The sequence below is a fragment of the Xenopus laevis genome, chromosome 3L (genome assembly GCF_017654675.1).
Source record: "Xenopus laevis strain J_2021 chromosome 3L, Xenopus_laevis_v10.1, whole genome shotgun sequence".
NCBI classification, from domain to species: Eukaryota; Metazoa; Chordata; class Amphibia; order Anura; family Pipidae; genus Xenopus; species Xenopus laevis.
In genome coordinates, this window is record NC_054375.1 from 5,190,231 (window position 1) to 5,201,090 (window position 10,860).

Genomic DNA, 10,860 nt, shown 5'->3' on the forward strand with positions numbered 1-10,860 from the left:
GCCAAACGAGTATTTAAGGGGGGATTCAACTTTAAATTAACTTTAAGTATGTTATAGAATTGGTATTTCTAAACAACTTTTCAATTTTTTCTTTTTTTGTTATAGTTTTTGAATTATTTGCCCTTTTATTTTGACTCTTGCTAGTTATCATATGGGGGTCGCTGACCCCATCTAAACGACGAATGCTCTGTAAGGCTACAAATGTATTGTTATTGCTACTTTTTATTACTCATCTTTCTATTCAGGCCTCTTCTATTCATATTCCAGTCTCTTATTAAAATCAGTGCATGGTTGCTAGGGGAATTTGGACCCTAGCAACCAGAGTGCTGAAATTAACAACTGGAGAGCTGCTGAATAAAAAGCTAAATAACCTGCCTGATGGTACCACATGGGAAATAAGAAACGGGAGACACCTGTCCCCTGAATAATGAGAGATTTTGGGGTGTTTATAGGCTGCGAATGTCACGGAACTGACTCTGCGGTTAGAAAAACTGGAATGAGATTTTTACTGCTAGGTGATTGATTGTTCCATGACTCAATGCACTTTCAAAATACTTCATTTATTTACTGCAGGCATCCCCAAGAATTGGGATTAAAGGAGAAGCAAAGGTTAAAACTAAGTAAGCTTTATCAGAAAGGCCTATATAAATACACCAGTAAACGCTCAAAGTAATGCTGCTCTGAGTCCTCTGTCAAAAGAAACAGCATATTTCTTCCCTTCTATTGTGTACTCATGGGCTTCTGTATCAGACTAACTGTTTTCAGCTGAAACCTCCAGGGCTAGGGCTTGAGCATGCTCAGTTTGCTCCTCTCTCCCTCCCTGCTGTAATCTGAGCTCAGAGCTATGAGTGAACAGGGAGAGACTCAGGCAGCAAGTGATGTCACACCAAGCTAATACGGCAGCTGCTATCCTAAACAAACAGAGAGCTTCTAGAGCTGTTACTCAGGTATGATAAAGCATTCTACAGAATAAATATAGTGTTATAGCTTGCACTATTGTGGCTAATCTATTGGCAATAAACTGCTTCGGTAGCTTTCCTTTTCCTTTAAGACCCAGATTTTATTGCCCCAATCGCAAAAGCCTTTAAGGCATTGAGTAGGTGGAGAACATGAATGAAGAGGGATAACAGGACCCCAGTAATTGGTGACTACTTTCCCTTTATCTCAGACTTGCTACAACCATTCTACTCTCTTGCTCTTCCTCTTGTTTTATAACCCCCCACCCCAGCCTGAAGCCAACATGGGGTACAGCCTATTAACTCAACAGTTGCAAATAATGGAATAGTCCAAGCATCGCATTAGCAGGAGCTAACCCCAGAGGAGCACCTCTATTTACATGGGTCAGCGCTTCTTTGGTTCAAAACATTTCTGATTCAGTTATGGTTCCAAGAATATTTAGGAAGAGCTTAAGGAGGTCATTTATTACTGCCCCTTTATCAGAAGCATTAAGGGGCATAAAAGGGTACCCCACCCTCAAGGTGAAGTGCTGCACCCTGTACCTGCCATTGGATACAATCTCATGAGAAGCAGTCGCATCAGTGGGAGCAAGATGGTAGTGATTTGAGGGTCCATAAAAATCGACCTGCAGCTGGGTGTGGGTTTTTTTTTGATACCCACACCCAGGGTCGGACTGGGCTGGTGGGACACCCGGAAAAAACCCGGTGGGCCCCACGAGCCCAGACCCAATCCTCAGCAGCTATTCCCCAGGCCGTAGTTCTTCCTCCCCTGACGTGCTGATGTTACTTTAAATTTACACACAAGAGTCACAAAGCGCCAAAATATGTGCTTTGTCATATAAACACCCTAAAAGTGTTAATCCGTAATCTTGCCCTCCTTGACTTCCAGGCTGGGGTTCCATGAATTTCCGTTTTCAAGCTGAAACTGTCCAGCCAAGATTTTGGGTTCCCTCAGGGGGAGACCAGCCCCACAGTTTGTCATAAACCCTTGTCTATGGCCCTTAGAGGGGGTCATGGATATTATAATGAGCCCCTGGAGGCCCAGTCCATTGCTGGAATTGTGTATTGTGTGTGACAAAGGAGAATTAAATCTTAAAAGCTTTAACTTTCAAAGTGAAAACACGGAAACAACGTTGCTAAATTAGGAAGAGTAAAACATAAGGCAACAGTTTGACACAATGTATGTGGGAAACATGGAATTAAAAACAAAACATGTGTGAGCCCATATGGTTAGGGATAATAGTCTGTGACTGTGGGATAGCAGGTATAGTAGGGAGAGATGGTGCCTATAGTAACAGTGGATAATAGTCTCTGGGAAGGGAGTGTGACTGTGGGATAGCAGGTATAGTAGGGAGAGATGTGTCTATAGTAACAGTGGGATAATAGTCTCTGGGAAGGGGGTGTGACTGTGGGATAGCAGGTATAGTAGGGAGAGATGGTGTCTATAGTAACAGTGGATAATAGTCTCTGGGAAGGGAGTGTGACTGTGGGATAGCAGGTATAGTAGGGAGAGATGGTGTCTATAGTAACAGTGGATAATAGTCTCTGGGAAGGGAGTGTGACTGTGGGATAGCAGGTATAGTAGGGAGAGATGGTGCCTATAGTAACAGTGGATAATAGTCTCTGGGAAGGAGTGTGACTGTGGGATAGCAGGTATAGTAGGGAGAGATGGTGCCTATAGTAACAGTGGGATAATAGTCTCTGGGAAGGGAGTGTGACTGTGGGATAGCAGGTATAGTAGGGAGAGATGGTGCCTATAGTAACAGTGGGATAATAGTCTCTGGGAAGGGAGTGTGACTGTGGGATAGGGAGTGTGACTGTGGGATAGCAGGTATAGTAGGGAGAGATGTGTCTATAGTAACAGTGGATAATAGTCTCTGGGAAGGGAGTGTGACTGTGGGATAGCAGGTATAGTAGGAAGAGATGGTGTCTATAGTAACAGTAGATAATAGTCTCTGGGAAGGGAGTGTGACTGTGGGATAGCAGGTATAGTAGGGAGAGATGGTGCCTAAAGTAACAGTGGGATAATAGTCTCTGGGAAGGGAGTGTGACTGTGGGATAGCAGGTATAGTAGGGAGAGAAAGGTGCCTATAGTAACAGTGGATAATAGTCTCTGGGAAGGGAGTGTGACTGTGGGATAGCAGGTATAGTAGGGAGAGATGGTGCCTATAGTAACAGTGGATAATAGTCTCTGGGAAGGGAGTGTGACTGTGGATAGCAGGTATAGTAGGGAGAGATGTGTCTATAGTAACAGTGGATAATAGTCTCTGGGAAGGGAGTGTGATTTGGGATAGCAGGTATAGTAGGGAGAGATGGTGTCTATAGTAACAGTGGATAATAGTCCCCTGGGAAGGGAGTGTGACTGTGGGATAGCAGGTATAGTAGGGAGAGATGGTGTCTATAGTAACAGTGGATAATAGTCTCTGGGAAGGGAGTGTGACTGTGGGATAGCAGGTATAGTAGGGAGAGATGGTGCCTATAGTAACAGTGGGATAATAGTCTCTGGGAAGGGAGTGTGACTGTGGGATAGCAGGTATAGTAGGGAGAGATGGTGCCTATAGTAACAGTGGATAATAGTCTCTGGGAAGGGAGTGTAACTGTGGGATAGCAGGTATAGTAGGGAGAGATGGTGCCTATAGTAACAGTGGGATAATAGTCTCTGGGAAGGGAGTGTGACTGTGGATAGCAGGTATAGTAGGGAGAGATGGGCCTATAGTAACAGTGGATAATAGTCTCTGGGAAGGGAGTGTGACTGTGGGATAGCAGGTATAGTAGGGAGAGATGGTGTCTATAGTAACAGTGGATAATAGTCTCTGGAAGGGAGTGTGACTGTGGGATAGCAGGTATAGTAGGGAGAGATGGTGCCTATAGTAACAGTGGATAATAGTCTCTGGGAAGGGAGTGTGACTGTGGGATAGCAGGTATAGTAGGAGAGATGGTGCCTATAGTAACAGTGGATAATAGTCTCTGGGAAGGGAGTGTGACTGTGGATAGCAGGTATAGTAGGGAGAGATGTGTCTATAGTAACAGTGGATAATAGTCTCTGGGAAGGGAGTGTGATTGTGGGATAGCAGGTATAGTAGGGAGAGATGGTGTCTATAGTAACAGTGGATAATAGTCTCTGGGAAGGGAGTGTGATTGTGGGATAGCAGGTATAGTAGGGAGAGATGGTGTCTATAGTAACAGTGGATAATAGTCTCTGGGAAGGGAGTGTGATTGTGGGATAGCAGGTATAGTAGGAGAGATGGTGTCTATAGTAACAGTGGATAATAGTCTCTGGGAAGGGAGTGTGACTGTGGGATAGCAGGTATAGTAGGAGAGAGATGTGCTATAGTAACAGTGGATAATAGTCTCTGGAAGGGAGTGTGATGTGGGATAGCAGGTATAGTAGGAGAGATGTGTCTATAGTAACAGTGGATAATAGTCTCTGGGAAGGGAGTGTGATTGTGGGATAGCAGGTATAGTAGGGAGAGATGGTGTCTATAGTAACAGTGGATAATAGTCTCTGGGAAGGGAGTGTGATTGTGGATAGCAGGTATAGTAGGGAGAGATGGTGTCTATAGTAACAGTGGATAATAGTCTCTGGGAAGGGAGTGTGATTTGTGGGATAGCAGGTATAGTAGGCGAGGATGGTGTCTATAGTAACGTGATAATGTTGGGAAGGAGTGGCTGAGAGGAAGGAGATGGTGTTATATAACAGTGGATAATAGTCTCTGGGAAGGGAGTGTGACTGTGGGATAGCAGGTATAGTAGGGAGAGATGGTGCCTATAGTAACAGTGGATAATAGTCTCTGGGAAGGGAGTGTAACTGTGGGATAGCAGGTATAGTAGGGAGAGATGGTGCCTATAGTAACAGTGGATAATAGTCTTTTGGGAAGGGAGTGTGACTGTGGGATAGCAGGTATAGTAGGGAGAGATGGTGCCTATAGTAACAGTGGATAATAGTCTCTGGGAAGGGATTTGTGACTGTGGGATAGCAGGTATAGTAGGGAGAGATGGTGCTATAGTAACAGTGGATAATAGTCTCTGGGAAGGGAGTGTGACTGTGGGATAGCAGGTATAGTAGGGAGAGATGGTGCCTATAGTAACAGTGGATAATAGTCTCTGGGAAGGGAGTGTGACTGTGGGATAGCAGGTATAGTAGGGAGAGATGGTGCCTATAGTAACAGTGGGATAATAGTCTCTGGGAAGGGAGTGTGACTGTGGGATAGCAGGTATAGTAGGAGAGATGGTGCCTATAGTAACAGTATAGCTGTGGGATAGTAGGTAGAGTATAGTAGAGCTATTATAACTTGTAAATAAAACTTTCCAGAAATACCAGACCCATATTTTATGACCTGGATGAAGTTGGCAGCACTGTCAGTGTATATAATTGTGTCTGTATATGAAGCTGAGTTACATGTTTAAATCTAACAGGAATATTTTAATCCCCCATGAAGAGGGATATTATTTGTTTCCTGACAACCTTTCACTTGGTGATTAACTTGAATGGGAGCCTCGAGGAAACCGCCGTGGGATCTGTCTTTTAACAGTTGGAAATCTGGTTATATAAAGATTTGCTTAATCTCTGGATAATCTCTAAAAAAACGTGGAATTACACAGGTAACATTGTATTACTGAAAGAAGGATAAATTATTATGTAAGGGAATGGCGGCTGCTTGTATTCCCCGGGTACTGCATTGTTTTCTACAGAGATTGTGCCCAGTGCAAAATATATTTAGTGGGTTGGTGGAGACCATATGGGCAAATCAGGCAGCAGCCGCTCTCACCATTTTATCTCGGCACCATCTCTCCCTACTATACCTGCTATCCCACAGTCACACTCCCTTCCCAGAGACTATTATCCACTGTTACTATAGACACCATCTCTCCCTACTATACCTGCTATCCCACAGTCACACTCCCTTCCCAGAGACTATTATCCACTGTTACTATAGGCACCATCTCTCCCTACTATACCTGCTATCCCACAGTCACACTCCCTTCCCAGAGACTATTATCCACTGTTACTATAGACACCATCTCTCCCTACTATATCTGCTATCCCACAGTCACACTCCTTCCCAGAGACTATTATCCCACTGTTACTATAGGCACCATCTCTCCCTACTATACCTGCTATCCCACAGTCACACTCCCTTCCCAGAGACTATTATCCCACTGTTACTATAGGCACCATCTCTCCCTACTATACCTGCTATCCCACAGTCACACTCCCTTCCCAGAGACTATTATCCACTGTTACTATAGACACCATCTCTCCCTACTATACCTGCTATCCCACAGTCACACTCCCTTCCCAGAGACTATTATCCACTGTTACTATAGACACCATCTCTCCCTACTATACCTGCTATCCCACAGTCACACTCCCTTCCCAGAGACTATTATCCCACTGTTACTATAGACACCATCTCTCCCTACTATACCTGCTATCCCACAGTCACACTCCCTTCCCAGAGACTATTATCCCACTGTTACTATAGACACCATCTCTCCCTACTATACCTACTATCCCACAGTCACACTCCCTTCCCAGAGACTATTATCCCACTGTTACTATAGACACCATCTCTCCCTACTATACCTGCTATCGCACAGTCACACTCCCTTCCCAGAGACTATTATCCCACTGTTACTATAGACACCATCTCTCCCTACTATATCTGCTATCCCACAGTCACACTCCCTTCCCAGAGACTATTATCCCACTGTTACTATAGACACCATCTCTCCCTACTATACCTGCTATCCCACAGTCACACTCCCTTCCCAGAGACTATTATCCCACTGTTACTATAGGCACCATCTCTCCCTACTATACCTGCTATCCCACAGTCACACTCCCTTCCCAGAGACTATTATCCACTGTTACTATAGACACCATCTCTCCCTACTATACCTGCTATCCCACAGTCACACTCCCTTCCAGAGACTATTATCCCACTGTTACTATAGGCACCATCTCTCCCTACTATACCTGCTATCCCACAGTCACACTCCCTTCCCAGAGACTATTATCCCACTGTTACTATAGGCACCATCTCTCCCTACTATACCTGCTATCCCACAGTCACACTCCCTTCCCAGAGACTATTATCCACTGTTACTATAGACACCATCTCTCCCTACTATACCTGCTATCCCACAGTCACACTCCCTTCCCAGAGACTATTATCCACTGTTACTATAGACACCATCTCTCCCTACTATACCTGCTATCCCACAGTCACACTCCCTTCCCAGAGACTATTATCCCACTGTTACTATAGACACCATCTCTCCCTACTATACCTGCTATCCCACAGTCACACTCCCTTCCCAGAGACTATTATCCCACTGTTACTATAGACACCATCTCTCCCTACTATACCTACTATCCCACAGTCACACTCCCTTCCCAGAGACTATTATCCCACTGTTACTATAGACACCATCTCTCCCTACTATACCTGCTATCCCACAGTCACACTCCCTTCCCAGAGACTATTATCCCACTGTTACTATAGACACCATCTCTCCCTACTATACCTGCTATCCCACAGTCACACTCCCTTCCAGAGACTATTATCCCACTGTTACTATAGACACCATCTCTCCCTACTATACCTGCTATCCCACAGTCACACTCCCTTCCAGAGACTATTATCCACTGTTACTATAGACACCATCTCTCCCTACTATACCTGCTATCCCACAGTCACACTCCCTTCCCAGAGACTATTATCCCACTGTTACTATAGGCACCATCTCTCCCTACTATACCTGCTATCCCACAGTCACACTCCCTTTCCAGAGACTATTATCCAGGCATGATATCCCCTTACAATACAACCATTGTTTTTCAATGTTTTTCCTCTTTGATTCTGAGTAGTGAAAGCTAAAACGCTCATCTTAAAAAAGTTTCAGCGAATGTCGCCCTTTAAGTAAAACTTATTGTATAAGAAGCAATTAGTGCGCACAGCAGAAAAACATAATTTTTGCTTAGTGGCCAATGTAGTAGGTGCTATAAATCACCCATGTAACAATCCATTAGAAAAGCATTTCAGCACCCTGGTCAGCTCCCATATAGGGAAGCATTGAAGGGCCGGAATAAATTGCACTTTGAGTTAGTTTGTAGTTGGTCTGCAGTTTGAAATGATAAAAGCTGAAGGTGAGAAACAAAGGGGCACGGACATTTCAGCATGCCCTATTTGTAGGGTAACAAACACATTCTTTTTTGTGGTCCCTTCTATAGACAATCCACATGCCAAACTAGGAAAGCAACAATTCAATTACTGAGTTCCGAACCAGTTGAACTTTGATTACACGGTGCAAATCTACATTGTCGCTCATCAGATGTCATATCCATTAACCTAAACAATATGGAGAAGGGGCCTGGTGAATCAAACAAGACACGGCTGATGACCTTGAGTATAGACTGTGCAGAAGACTCACGGCTTGCAAATTAAGGGCACCTCCTTTGACATTAACCCAAGAAGTCACAGTTTACAGTATCTGTCTCATGCTCAGCTGAGGAATGTAGGTAAGCTCTGGCTCTAGTTACACATCTATATGTTTCCCTTCACTTGACTTACTCCAAGAGGAATGTCTTCTTGTTCAATATTTGCTAGAGTTTGAGACTTCTCTACCCACCTCTCATAGGGCTCATTCTATATTTCACTATCCAAAACAGCAACTCAACCACACTAATCGGTGTTCTTGATTATTATAGATGTATTCTCAGCTAAATCATTCAAGTTCCTTGCTGGATAAGTTATACCCCTGGCAGCGAGATGTCCCTTTTAGATTTAATGAGTTTGAGGTGTGACTGTGTCAATATCAATGTTCTTACTTTGAACCTGGTGGGACTTCAATCCAAAGGGGTCAGTAGGAAGACAGTTAGGGAAGACTGGGAGAGGAGCCTACTCCAGTCCTCACTGAGAAGGCAAAAGTGGTTTTCTTTAATGTTTTTTTGGATGAAATATTAAATTGAGAGGAATTATATCTTATATATGTTATTTTTAATGACCACGGTAAAGCAATTACCAAGAAGAACTACCAGCAGCACACTGTGTGAGTTGTGGAAATAATGGTTTATTTAGCCCAAAAACATACTAAATCATGACCCTTTATCAATCCTTTGTCCATGGTTATGGCCCCGTGGCAAACGTGGTCCCTCCGGTACAGCACCTGACACCACAGTTTGGATGTTTTTGTTGGGGGGTGTGAGCTCTCCGTATCCACTACTTGTTGTAAAGCAATTGGCAACTTCTAATAAACATACCACCCACTGCATTCACTGCTACGGGTTAATCGAGCTGAGGGACATATACTGGTGGTTGAAGAAGTGAATATGTAATTATTTCCTAATTTTCTTTGTTTTCCATTGCTTCCACTAAACTTGCCCTGTTCAACCTTCTGTTGCCCATGGACTGTCTTATCAGCTCATACGGCCCCTTTGTGATGCTGTAATCCAGGGGTCGTCAAACTTTTTAAACAGGGGGCCAGTGCACGGTCCCTCAGACTGTTGGGGGGCCAGACTAAAGTTTGAAAAAAAGACATGAACGAATTTCTATGCACAGTGCATATATCTTGTTTGTAGTGCGAAAAAGGTTTTAAAAACTCGGCACAACTCGGCTCCTACTTTGAGGCAAAACGGCTTCTACTTCAGCACAAAACAGCTCATATTTCACTGCAACTCGGCTCCTTCTTCTGCGCAACTCGGCTCCTACTTCAGTGCAAAACATACTTCGGGCCAAACGGCTCCTACTTTGGCGCAACTCTACACCTACTTCGCACACAACTCTACTAGTACTTCACGCGCAACGCTACTCATACTTTTGCGCAACTCGGCTCCTTCTTTGACACAAATCACCTCTTACTTTGGCACAACTCGGCTCCTACTTCAGTGCAAAACAGCTTCTACTTCAGCACAAAATGCCTTCTATTTCAGTGCAACTCGGCTCCTACTTCAGTGCAACTCGGCTCCTACTTCGGAGCAACTCGGCTCCTACTTCGGATCAACTCAGCTCCTTCTTCGGCGCCAAACGGCTCCTACTTCGGCGTAACTCTATTTGTACTTTGCGCGCAACTCTATTCATACTTCGCGTGCATCGCTACTCAAACTTCAGTGCAACTCGACTCCTACTTCAGTGCAACTCGGCTCCTACTTCGAAGCAACTCAGCTCCTTCTTCGGCGCAATTCAGTTCCTACTTCGGTGCAAAACAGCTCCTACTTTGGCGCCAACCGGCTCCTACTTCGTCGAAACTCTACTCGTACTTTGCGCGCAACTCTATTCATACTTCGCGTGCACCGCTACTCATACTACAGTGCAACTCGGCTCCTTCTTCTACGCAAATTGTCTCTTACTTCCCTTAACATATAAAAGCCATCGGGCCTGAGACAATTGTGCGCCCTGATGGTGGCCCTGTGCACCTAACTACATATCTGTCTCTCCATGTGAGCGGGGATTTGGTTCCCCTGTAACCATCACTAAGACCGTAACATGCGGAGGGTGAGTGCAAGATGAGTACCTGGACTGAGTGAGTTCCTCTGCCCCAGTGCATCAAGACACCACGTCCCCTCGGCTGACGCTAATGGCGCTGGACCATACCGCAGCGGGGGCCGGGTAAACAACCTTGGAGGCTCAGGGCCGTAGTTTGAGGACCCCTGCTATAATCGCTGATTTGGGGGTGGTGAATCTAAAGTCATTGGGTGTAAGGTCAGTGATAATGGGAAACTCCCTACAACTGCTAGTATCCAACCAACAATCAGCTTTCCTCAGTCTACTTCATCCAAAGCCATGCAAGTAAATTTGTGATTGGCTTCTATGAGTAACCACAGTAGATAATCTATGTGTAACAAGGTACTCTCTGCTTACTATGCTTAACGTTGACTAGTTCTTTAAACAGTATCTCTTGC